This window comes from Lemur catta, chromosome 13, assembly GCF_020740605.2.
Source record: "Lemur catta isolate mLemCat1 chromosome 13, mLemCat1.pri, whole genome shotgun sequence".
Classification (NCBI taxonomy): Eukaryota; Metazoa; Chordata; class Mammalia; order Primates; family Lemuridae; genus Lemur; species Lemur catta.
The window spans coordinates 31,557,505-31,571,018 of NC_059140.1; positions in this window are offsets into that span (position 1 = coordinate 31,557,505).

Genomic DNA, 13,514 nt, shown 5'->3' on the forward strand with positions numbered 1-13,514 from the left:
TGGGATATCTCTGTACCTTCCTTTCTATTTTGTTGTGAATGTAAAATTGCTCTTATAAAAATAAAGTTCTTAAAAATAAAAAAAGAAATTAGCACTCATGGGTTAAATTTTTTATCATTTGACTTTGCTTTTAAGGAGCCACTTGATTATTTTATTTAATTTTCCAAACTGAAATAATCACAAATATGTCTCCAAAAAAATACCATAGATACAATAGCCAACAAATGTGGAAAATGAAAATGTACTTCAAAAGTAAAATTACCACATGTATAAAGCAGTTAATGATGAGCATAATCATAGCTTGGAAGCTAGACAGGTATTTGAATGGCATATTTTAAGTCACTCATGTCAAAAGGATAATTCATCAATTTAAAACATCAGACTGAGAGAGCTAGCTGGATTAGCCAAATGCCTAACCTTCTTAGGGAATATATGATATATTAATGCCTATTTAGCAGAACCATATTTAGCATTAGAAGAGAAAATAGCATAAAAGATCCACCATCTCAAGAATTCCAGATCTCAATACCTGTGTCTTTATTGTAACTGTATAGCAAGCATTAACTACTCTTTATTATTTGTGTAAAACATAAACCTGTATTTTTTCAAGGCAGGCTCTTGTTTTAAAAAATAATTATGGTTTTTAAGGTGTAATTTTCAATAAATATTGAGATAGCTCAAATGAAAGAATCTAATTTATTCTTAAAATCTATTCCATGACAATTAATAATCTCAGAAAGCAAATGCACTTCATAAACTTAAATAATTTTAGTAACAGGAGGAAATTTAGGTATAATCTTGACCTCATCTAACTAAGAATCTGACACACAGAAGACTTGGACACAGTAGTTAATATTCAATAGATTGTATTCATTTTTAGATTACCTTAAATAGACTTGGTATAATGTAGGTAAATTTAAATAGGCCCCAAATCAGGAAGAAATAATAAGTTAATACTTAAAGATTAATTCAACAATTTAATTACCAAAGTATATAAACATGTATATAGTCACAAATTGAAATGAACATATGATTATTTTCTGACGTGAAATGTGGAATAAGTAATTGAAAAAAGATTTTTAAACAACCACAATATATTTTATAGGAGACACTCAATATCAGTTTAATCAAGGATATACTTACATATTAGACACTTTTTAAGATAGTATATGGCATTTTGCAGTTCCGATGTAATACTTATCTCATTCAAGGCTTTTAGATTTTCTTTGTCAATTAAATGAGAAGCCTTTAGATTACATTTATAATCCTTATGTCTATAGGTAAAAGTCACTTCTTTTCTTAAGGTGTCACAACAATCCCTCATGAACTTAGACATATATTGATCTCATCTACTTAATGGTTTTCTTTTCCACCATAAATCTATATCCTGGTCTTTTTTCAAAATAGTAATGACTCTCTCAATTTTATTTTATCTTAAACAGAATTAACTATGACATTTTAACATGCAAGCTAAACTGGAGTATAATTAAATATCACTTTATTTAGTCTTAAGTAAATTACCCTTTTCTTTACAGGTATAACTACACAAACTTTCCAGAAAGTGAAACCAAATATTTGAGAAATGATAAATATACATTTAGTATGGGCTAGAAAGCACTAACAATGACAAACTATGGTCATACCTCATAAAACCTAAAATCTCCTTCTTAAAAATCCCTATATTTAATATCTTATTAATACAAACTTTCAATATGTGTTTCCTAATTATGAAGGAAGAATAGAGTAAATATTATAATGGATATTGATACCACTACTTGGTAGCTACACCAAAGCATCTTCCTAACTAAATTGGAGATTTGAGAAACAAATGTGGAGGAGTTAGGAAACTGGGAGAAATTTCTTCTTTATTAGAGTAGGAACTAACCTGAGGTGAGTGGAGAGTGGCTAAGAATCAAGTGATGAAAAAATGAAGGGAAAGTCTACATAATTATCTTTGGCTGTTATTTGAATATTTATAGAATGAAAATTACATAAACAATAGGCTAGAAAAGATAGTACTCATACCATCACTTATCCAACAAATATTGTGAGCTTTTTACCAGTTACAGCATGATTCTAATGGTTAAGTGTGCATTGCTAACCAGTTGGAGGATTTTTTTGTGGTTCTTGTTTTTTTCTTTTTTTTAATTTTTAAAAAGTGCTTTTTATGTTATATAAAGAAAAGACACAACAATATACACCGAGGAAAGGAAGCTCCATTCAATAAATGGTGCTGGGAAAGCTAGATATCCACAGACAGGAGACTCAAACAGGACCCCTGTTATCCTCCATATACAAAAATTAATTCAATGGATAAAAGACTTAACCATAAGGCAGGAAGTCATAAAAACTCTGGAAGAAAATGTAGGGAAAACTCTTCTAGATATCGTCCTAGACAAAGAATTTATGACTATGACCTCAAAGGCAAATACAGCAACAACAAAAATACATAAATAGGACTTAATTAAATTAAAAAGTTTGTGTACAGCAAAGGGAATAATCAACAGAATTAATAGACAACCTACAGAATAGAAGAACATATTCACAAACTACATCTGTGAAAGGGCTACTATTCAGAATCTAAAAAGAACTCAAACAAATCAGCAAGGAAAAAAAAAAACATTAAAATGTGGACAGAAGACATGAACCAAAATTTTCAAAAGAAGACAAATAGCCAACAAAATATTTGAGAAAATTCTCAGCATCACTAATCATCAGGGAAATGCAAATTAAGTCCACAATGAATTGCTACCTTACCCCTGTCAGAATGGCCCCTATTAAAAAGTGCAAAAACAATAGATGTTGGTGTGCATGCAGAGAGAAAGAAATGCTTATACGCTCTTGATGAGACTGCAGGTTATTGCACCCTCTGTGGAAAACATTACGGAGATTCCTCAAAGAAATAAATGTAGACTTACCATTCTATCTAGCAATCCCACTGCTCGGTATCTACCCAAAGGAAAAGAAGTTATTTTATCAAAAAGGTACCTGCACTCAAATGTTTATCATAGCACAATTGACAATTCCAAAGATGTGAAATCAACCTAAGTGCCCATCAATTCATGAGTGAATAAAGAAAATGTGATATATATATATATATATATATATATATGCCATGAAGTACTACTCAGCTATAAAAAGAAATGAAATAATGTCTTTTGCAGCAACTTGGATGGAACTGGAGACCATTATCCTAAGTGAAGCATCTCAGACATTTACAAACACCACATGAACTCTCTAATAATTGGGAGCTAAACAATGGGCACACATGAGTACAAAGAGATGTGAAGGACATTGAAAAACAAAATGGGAGGAGCCCGATAGAGGGTGAGAGAGGGGTAAAAACTTACCTGTCCAGTATAATGAACTCTGTTCTGGTGAGGGCACACTAAAAGCCCCACCTTAAGCCTTATACAAGTTAATCATGGAACAAAAACATTTTTACTGCCTTAATATTTGAAATTTAAAAAAAATAAAAAAAAGAAAATGCAAAAAGAAAAGGATACATCTATCTCACTGGTTGCATTTCTCAACCCTATACCTTCTGTTGTCCTTTTTATCCCTTCCCCTCAAGAAAGTGACTTCTTTGACTTCCCCTTCATGTTCTAAAGCTTATCATCCCTCTTTCTTTTTCAAGAGTTAACATATACTCTTCTATGTTTTCTATGTCCCAAATGGTAAAATGGTGCTAGAAAAAATAAAAGATATGGGAGAAAAATGCAAAATCCTAGGCTGTAATATTTTAAATATTATCTCCATTATGACCCATTATTCATGACCCTTTCTTTGAAAACATTTTGAGGACAGGAATGATGGCACTGGAATTACACATACACTGGATGGATCAAAACAAGTACTTCAAGGCATTATGTGTAACCAAAATGTTTGTATCCCCATAATATTCTGAAACAAAAAACACAAGTACTCTAAAAAAACTGATAAAATAATGAGAATAGATCAAAAATAGGACATACAACTATATAGTGAATATATAGTTTTTATATTTTATTTTGAACAAATGAAAGCTTTTTTAGCTTTTTCAGTCTAGGTAAATAATATTTTACAATACCATTTACCAATTTAAGGAACATAATCTGAAAATTATATATTTTGCAATTCAAAAGTTAATGACAAGAGCAGTCATTCTAGGTAACTGATCTAATTTAATAATAACATGAAAACATAAATTGGCTTTGCAGACAAGTATAAGCGAACAAGAAAGCATGTTAATTTCTTTTTTGATTGAAATGTTTATACTATGTCAAAAAACTACATATAATTTAGGTAGATATTTATCTGACATTGTGTAAGATATAGCTGAATGATGTACTCACTCATTTTTAAAATAATTTGATTGCAGATTACACAATTCAAATTTAAGTTTTCCAGTGGAACTTCCATGCAAAGCATTAAAATTGATATTTTGACAATATAAAAGCTTATCTACATTTTATAGTCTCTAATAAAATTTGAGAACCTGCCAAGGCCAAGATTTTGCTTTTCTCAAGGAGATAAATGTCTTAATAAAACTCCCTTTCACTTTCATCTTAGTTTTGCATGCATAGCTGGTACTTCATTTGAATGCAAAGTTTTGCACTGTAACAGCTTGTCTATACAAAGTCCGGCTTCTTAAATCTTGATATCGTGCTAAATGTTGTAGCTAGTAATAATTAAGTAATGTCCTAAAAACAATATTTTAAAAATTAAAAATTAAATAACTGGACAAAGAAATAGTGAGTTAAATATAGATTTTCTTAAATTCGTGCTAATTGTACATCTTCAGTTTTTTATTATTTATTTTTTTAAGATTTATGCCCATATACTGGCCAAATTTATTTAAAGTTAACTTTAAGATTTAAATCTTTTTTTTCAAGTCTTGGTATTCAATTATTTTTTCTGTTTTTTCCCCCTTTATTGCTACCTTTCTTTTTAAAATTATGCATATATATATGTATTCATCTTCCATATCTCATCTTTTTACCTTTGTTATGTATATTGGCAGAATTTCTCAAGCTCATCATCTGCTGTGATTGGATTTTTAGTCATTTTCAATCTGCTACCCACTACCTCCATTGAAACTTTTTACTTGGCAAAAATGTTTTTGATATCCAAGAAGTCTCTCCTAATTTTAGATCTTTCCAACTTTATAATTACCTGCTTTGGCTTTATAGCTATAATGTCCTTTCTCTTCTCTTTTTTTAAACATGAACTAAAACATTTATCCATATTTGATATACAGAACATTCTTCTTGGAGTGGCAAGAGTTCTGTGACATAAAATTGGATATCCTTTTCTTTTATTCTATTATTAGTCCATCCATGTTAATACAAATTACAGGATTTTACTCTTCTATATAACTGAGTAATATTTCATTGTGCATATTTATCACATATAATTAAATAAAAACTATATAGTTGACTCTTGAACAACACAGGTTTGAACTGCACAAGTCCACTTATATGTGAATTTTCTTTCTTTTTTTTTTTTGCTATGGGAATGAATATATAAAATATATGTACATACTAGTCTATTTTACCATTCACTACCATAAAATGTATATAAATCTACCATAGAAGGTTAAAAATTATCAAAACTTACACTCACAAACACTTACAGACTGTACACGGCACCATTCACAGTCAAGAGAAAAGTAAACAGATGTAAAGATGCAATATTCAGTCACAACTGCCTAAAATTAATTGTTGTACAGACTGTACTATTCCAGTAATTTTGTATCTTGTTCCTCTTGCTATTGCAGTGGAGATAGATGGCCGTGATGGTTACAGACGTGATGGTCACAGAAGTGAATACACTTAATGCTAATTTGTACTTAATGAACTTAATGAATATACTTAATAAACACTTGAATATGTCTCAGATGGTAAATTTTATATTATGTATATTTTGCCACAGGAAAAAAATGAAAAAGAAAAAAAAAATCTGAGCTCAAGTGTTGGCATTATCCGTTTAAAATGCTCTGTGATGCTAATCATCTCCAGGTGTAGAGTTCATCTCCTCAGTAAATTGCATATCACAATAAGAAGTGCTCTATCACAGTTCCATCATATTTTCCACTGTGCTTTGTGCAATATCTTAAACTTTGAATGATACCATGGGACCCATACAAAGCACCACTAGTGGTGCTGGAAGTGCTCCCAAGAAGCAGAGAAGTGTCATGACATTACAAGAAAAAGATGAATTGCTTGATATGTACCATAGATTGAGGCCTGCCACTGCATTTGCCCACCATTTCAGAAAGAGGACTCAGCTTATAAATGGGCATCATAAACTTACTGTATTGATAAATATAATACAGTACTGTAAATGTATTTGATCTTCCGTATGATTTTTTTAATATTTTCTTTTCTCTAGCTTGCTTTATTGTAGGAAACAGTGTATCATACATATAACACACAAAATTTGTGTTAATTGGCTGTTCATGTTCAGTAAGTCTTTCAGTCAACAGTAGGGTGTTAGTATTAATAGATAAGTTTTGGCGAAGTCAGAAGTTATGCACGGATTTTAAGCATCTCCTAACCTCCTTGTGACGTTCAAAGGTCAATTGTAATTAGATTTGTGTTTAGAATCATGTAGATATATTTATAGCTTTTTAATTCAGTCAGGTTTTAAAATACTAAATTCTTTTGGGTGGTTTTATGGATAATATCATAAGAGCTTAAAATGCTGTAGAAGCAACTTTTTCCCCACTACTCCAAATTAATAAGAATGTTAAAGATTAGAGGAGACTATTATACTATTATACTATGAGTATAATTGATCACACTGTTCTAGAGAAACATTAATGTTTGATTTTGAAGGAGTTAAAAATCTTTCAGATCAGCTGTCTCTTTGTACCTGTTTGTCACCACTGGCCCCTGCCCCCACCTCCCCACCCCCACACATACAAACATCCCATGTAAAGGTAAACTGATGAGAAAACTAATTTAAGTTCCACGGGGACACAAGAACATATTTTGTAGCTTTGGGCATCAATGTATATCCCTAGCTTCTAGATATGCTTAGCACAAATAGATGCTCGATAAATATTTATTAAATGAGTAAATGGCTGAAGGGCTTGCTTTAAGTGGTTGTTTTGATAATCCACTGGTGAGGCATTTAAGTGTCTATTAATTACATGTGTGAATTATTCATATTAATTATATGTGTAAATTATTTATTTTTAAACAAACAACACACTCAATCTCTAATTCTAAGCACTAATAGTAATAGAGTTAAATGTATACATTTCCTGAAATAATTTAATTGGTCCTTAATAGTTTACAAATTTTTACTCTCCAAAAGGGTGGTCTTTGGCTATAAAAAGATTAAAAAGCATCATTATATCAAAGATTCCCAGTAGTGATTGTGTGCAGATGTAGGATTTTCTCCTGTAAAATCATAGAATGATAGAATCATAGAATGATGGAAAAGTTTTTTCATTAACATAAATGTATTAAATAAACTATTCGACATATTTTACAGTAATTTTTAAACTAACATTTATGTCTTCTATTTTTAAGCCAAGTGATATGTAACAAAATACTCTCCAATCTATGTTTTAAAATCCTAGTCTTATTTGAGTGCAAAAAAAAAAGTACCAGCCCTATTTATCTTACTTGTATAATTGTGTCTTTCTTTTAATTTGTATGCAATTATATCATCAAAATTAAATATTGGAAATTCATTCTTACCCTCTTATTTTTATTATATAATACATAGTTGTTAAAGCCTAGATTTCCATTGCTATGTAACAACACACTTGGAGTGAAGAAAATGTGTTCCACATTACTTTAATATTTACTGAAAAATATATATCGTTTAAACAGCAGGTAATATTTAATGAAGTGCATTTTTCAACTGGATTAAAAATATAGATTACTATCAGATGCTGTTATTTAGCCTCTTCTAACAGTGGAATTTTAACTCCAGTTATAACCATTGTAACATACACTCAAACTCCTGCCTCGACCTGAAATACCTCTTTCCCTAGTTAGGTGCTGCCCTCTAAAGATGATCTCAAATCATTTTCACTGAAAATAAGTTTTAAAAAACGTGATTGTCTTTCTATACGTAATATTAATAGATAATTTTCTACCTTGAACATAGTCTCATAGCTGTAAATAGAACTGTGTATTTTTAGAAAATCTCTATGAATTAAAAAGGCTTAATTTATTATTTTAAATGTTTTAATGATGATTTTATGTTATTAGCATAGTAAAATATTTTCTTGTATTTAATGTTAATAAATTAAATAAATATCTTTTTGATAAACAATCAGAACAAATGGTTGAATCATTAATAGTGTGATTTATAGGAATTTATTTACAGAGTTTTTATTACATAAACTAGAGATATGACATATGTAAATATTTTTAAATATGCTTTTTGAAATATTTTCTAACATAAGTTTGGGAAGACATATCAAATGTATATGTATATGAATACACATTATAAATATAAATTACATAAACATTCACAAGAAAGAGATTTATGAAATACATTGGGCATCACAATAAATACATACTACTACATATGTTTATTGTTTAAGAAATCTTGATCAGTAGCTGTAATTGAGGGATGTAATATTGAGTAAAAAGCACATAAGCTAATTTCACAAGAATATTTTATTTAGCTAAGTGTGAATTATTTAAAGAAAAATACTATTTAATGTTTTTCAAAAAGAAGACTTATAGAACAATATCTAAGTATATAATAGGAATGCTTTCATCAGTTATAATTTCCTTTTTAAGGTCTGGATTTAATTTTGTTGGATAATTTTTAATAAGATAATTTTTATGTTAATAACATTTTCAAGTTTCAAGAAAATAAATTTGATGATTTTGCAACTTTTCAATAAATATTATGAAAAGGAATTTTAGCAACTTTTAATTGATTATGAGAAATATCAATTATTCAATAAATTTTATCCACAAAATATATAGCAAGTAAACTACAGATTTAGGAAATGGGTTGATTATTGCCATAAATGTGTCTATCATATTGTAGAAAGATAATTTTCATTAATTAGCAAGCAAACTGAGTTTAAGGTATTGAATTTACAGATAAATACCGAAATGTATGTTGCCTGTCCGAAAATTTATAAAAATAACATTTTTTTTTTACTAATGCCAATGAATTGTTAGTTCAAGTTTATGATGTGTGGAATATTTTAGTTACATTTGTTAATAATAATTTTAAGCATTTATGACACACATTAAGAAAAGAATTGAATGAGTGAAATCCACATTCAAGTTACTTAACAGATTTGAAAATTTTTCCTAGAATCAAATCAAATTATTAATCTTATCTACTGATACCAACTTGGAGAAATTATATGTGAAACTTGGTAAAATAAAGAGAAACAGTTCTAAATACAAACAAATTTAAATATAAACTCTTTAAACTTAATTTTTATCATACTTCCATATGCTTTTAATGATGGAAATGGTCATTCTGGCAAAGGTAAATGTGATACTGTAATATAATGGATTTGAACTTTATGATGACATTGAAAAATAAAAGTTAAATAAAAATTTATTCTGGAACCAAATTTTTAAAGAAAATTATAAAAGAGAAAATTTATTAATTTATTATAAAATGTTGCTTTCCTTTATTTTTATTACCATCCGGTTATTTAATATAGTCCCTTCTTCCCTCCCCATCTCCCTCTCCTCTGCCTTCTCTACTATATACTATACCAAACACTACTGTTGTAAACCAAATGGTCTCCATGAAGCTGAATGCAGCTTTGTTGATCATTCCATGTTCATTTATAGCTGTGAATTGAAAAAACAAATATGTATGTATTAATCTATGTGTCTCAAAACCTTCTAATAAGTGTTTTGAAATTTTAAAAAGTCCTTCTGGCCTTCAAAGGTCTCCTGTAAAAGTGACATGCAGAAACCTTGAAATATATCATGATCGCTATTCTTATCTACAAATAAATAAATAAATACATACAAATAAAACAAACCAAAAAGGCTACAAATATCCCTTTATGCTTTTCAAAATTGATATAGATTTATCATTTGTGTCCCAAATATGTTCAACATATAATGTCATCAATTTGCACTGTTTATAATGGTAGGTAAACAAAATACTTAATAAATTTAAACAATTTCACTGCTCTATTATAAAATACACATATTGACTATTTCACTAATTTAATATGACTTGACATACCTTAATACATATTACAGCATACGTTTTTCTCTATATGTATTGTGTAAAATATATTTAATGTACATATGTATATAAACATAGATAAGCACATAACATATTTTTCTGCAATACTTTTATAATTTATAATACACCAAGTGTACATTATTCATTTTATTTTCCTACTAATGCATGAGCTATATATTATTGTTAGCTCTATTTTTTAGGTACAAGGACTAATACATATAAACTCTAAGTGACTTTTTCATATTTATCAGATGCAAAAAAAAATTCAACTTAAAAGAAATCCCAGTTCATTTTCCAATTTTTCCACAAATGAAATGGAAATTATGTCTCTAATTTTTTGTTAAAAACATATCTAACAATATATAGACTTTTATATCTCTTATATAAAATCACCAATTCAAAAATTATTTAACTTTTATACAAGCTAAATACTTTAAGTGTACTTCATGTTCTGAATGACATAGCCCAATTCCTTTCTTCATTAAAATTCTTAACCAAGAAACATTTTCTTAGAAAAGTAAAGTAAGGTTATTCTATCCATTCTATGAAGAAGATTAAATAGCTACTGTATAAAAGCATTAGGGATGAGATTACTTTAAGATCCAGAAAAGAACCTCAGACAGCTCATAATAGATTGGTTCTAAACCTAAGTAGTCAGGAAGCTAAAAACAAACTCAAGATTGACTTAGTTGTAGAAGTAACTGCAAGATAAAAACAAGGCAATAATACTAATTTTCTAAAGTTTAGCAAAAGGTCATAGGTGTTTTGTACATTACTGAATACTGATCGATTTTTATCTATTTATGAAAAGATAGTTTAAAAAGCAGAAACATAATAAAATTACCTGAACTATTGAAATCAATGACAGATGAACAAAATGACCTTGTGATTGCTTTATATTTTAAATTTCTAGGAATCCATCATATTTACACAAATTTTGACATTACATGCTTAGTTGTAATACTAAATAGCTAGAGTTTCCGAATCCCCCAGTGAAAAACTGACAGTATTGTTATTTCACAAAAAGTAGTGCATAACTAATGATTATCTTAAAGAGGTTTATTTTACATGAAGTTACTGAAATATCCCTTTATGCAAATTGAAAATAATTATATCAAGGCCCTAGAATGTAAGTACAGAGCATCAAGAAAGAAAATATAAGAAGTGTTTTCTCATAGACTTTACATTCTAGTGAGGAGAGCAAGACTTTATACTAATTAAGTAAAATCTGTATTGTTAGATGACGGTATAAAATATGAATAAAAATTTAAAAAGCAAATGGTAACAGCCAGTACAAGAGTGATTGCAATTTTAAATATCATGGCCAGGAAAGGCTTCACTGAGAAGGTAAAATACAAAAACAAACAGGCAACAAAAACAGACACTGTGAGAAAATGTTTATAAAAACACATATCTTATTAAAAATCTCATAGGCCTTAATAAAGAGATAAAAAATACAATCAAAAATGGGCAAAGGATATGAATAGCTATTGCACCAATGAAGTTATACAAATGGCTAATAAGGACCTGAAAAGATACATGCCACCATTCGTCAATACGAAAAAGCAAATCAAAACTACAGTAAGATACCATTTTACACCCACCAGAATCACTAAAAAAAATAAAACAGACAAAAACAAATATTGGTAAGCATATAGAGAAATGGGAAACCTCATCCTTTGCTGGTGGAAATGTAAGCTAATGCAGCCACATTTTGTAATGTTCAGTCTCTCAAATAGTTAAACATAGAACTACCATAAAACCTACCAATTCCAATTCTCGATGTGTATCTAAGAGTAATAAAAAGATATTCACACAAACGCTTGTATGTGTACATTCACAAGAGCATTATTCATATTAACAAAAATGTGGAAACAGCCTTAATGACCACCAGTTGGTGAATGGATAGACAAACCTAGTGTATCCATACAATGAGATACCATACAGCAATAAAAAAAAAATGAACTACTGATGCATAGTACCTCATGCAAGAGCCTCAAAAACATTATGCAAAGTGAAAAGAGTCAGGCACAATAGTCTCTATGGTATGATTCTGTTTTATATGAAATGTCCAGAAAAGGCAAATTTATAGATGTAGAATGTAGATCAGTAGTTTCCTGGGGCTGGGCTGGGATTAGGGAATGATTCTAAATGGATATGGGGGACAATATGGTGGATGAAAATGTTCTAAAATCATTTATGATGATAGTTTCACAATTTAGCAAAGTTATTAAAGTCATTGAACACTGAAAGAAATTCATTTTATTCAATGTAAAATACATCAGTAAAGTTGTGTTTTAAAAAAGACTGAGAGAATTATTATCCAGCATGAAGGTATACAGAACCCTTTAGGTGTATGTGGCTATTTAAATTTGAATTAATCTAAATTAAATAGAATTTTAAAACTAATTTTGTCAATCGCACTCACACATTTCATGTGTTCAATAGCCATATGTAGCTACAAGCTATACTATAGATGGCACAGATACAGGGCACTTTTATGATTGAAGAAACTTCTATTGGCTAGTTCTGTTAGGGAGACCAAGGTGACAATGGTGAAGTGAGCAAGATGTGATGAGATTCACCACACGTTCTGAAGACAGAAAGTGTGATGCATTGATTGTAGACCTGAGATCAAAAGAATGTCAAGCAAGACTCAAAGTTTGGGCTTACAGTAAAGGGAGAATGGATTTGCTATAAATTGAAATTGTGCAGACTAGAAGGAACATATATGAGGGCAGGGCATTAGATCATAAAGTTGTCTTTAGTCATAAAAATTTTGTGATACCTATTAGGTATCCAAAAGTGCACGTCTAATAGTTAGATAGGTATATGTCTGTAGTTCAGGGGTGACATCAGTACTGAACCCAAAGACATTCAGTATTAAGTGATCTGGGATATTTGAAGTAACTAGCAATACAGCCTGACAAGGGAAGTCAATGAGAGAGAAAGAAAGTTAGAAAGCACAGGGTTCTGGAAACCAATAAAAGATACATATCTAGGAGCAGGTATTAATGGACTGTAGAAAATGCTGGAGAAAGGTTAATAAAAGTAAAAATTTAGAAATAAAATTTGAATTCGCCAATATTGGTGATATTGCAAGAACAGTTTCTGCATAGTGTTAGCAGCAAATGCTGCTGGTAATGCATAAAAAATATGAGGAAGAAACAGATTGATGGCAGATAATATACAGTCCTCAGGGATTTGTTGTAAACAGGAGAAGAGAAACAGGGTAGTGGCTGGAGAGAGAAAGCATGATCAATAAAGTCATATTTAAGATGAGAGAAAAACAACATGTCTTTGTGTTGATAGGAATAATCAAACAGAGA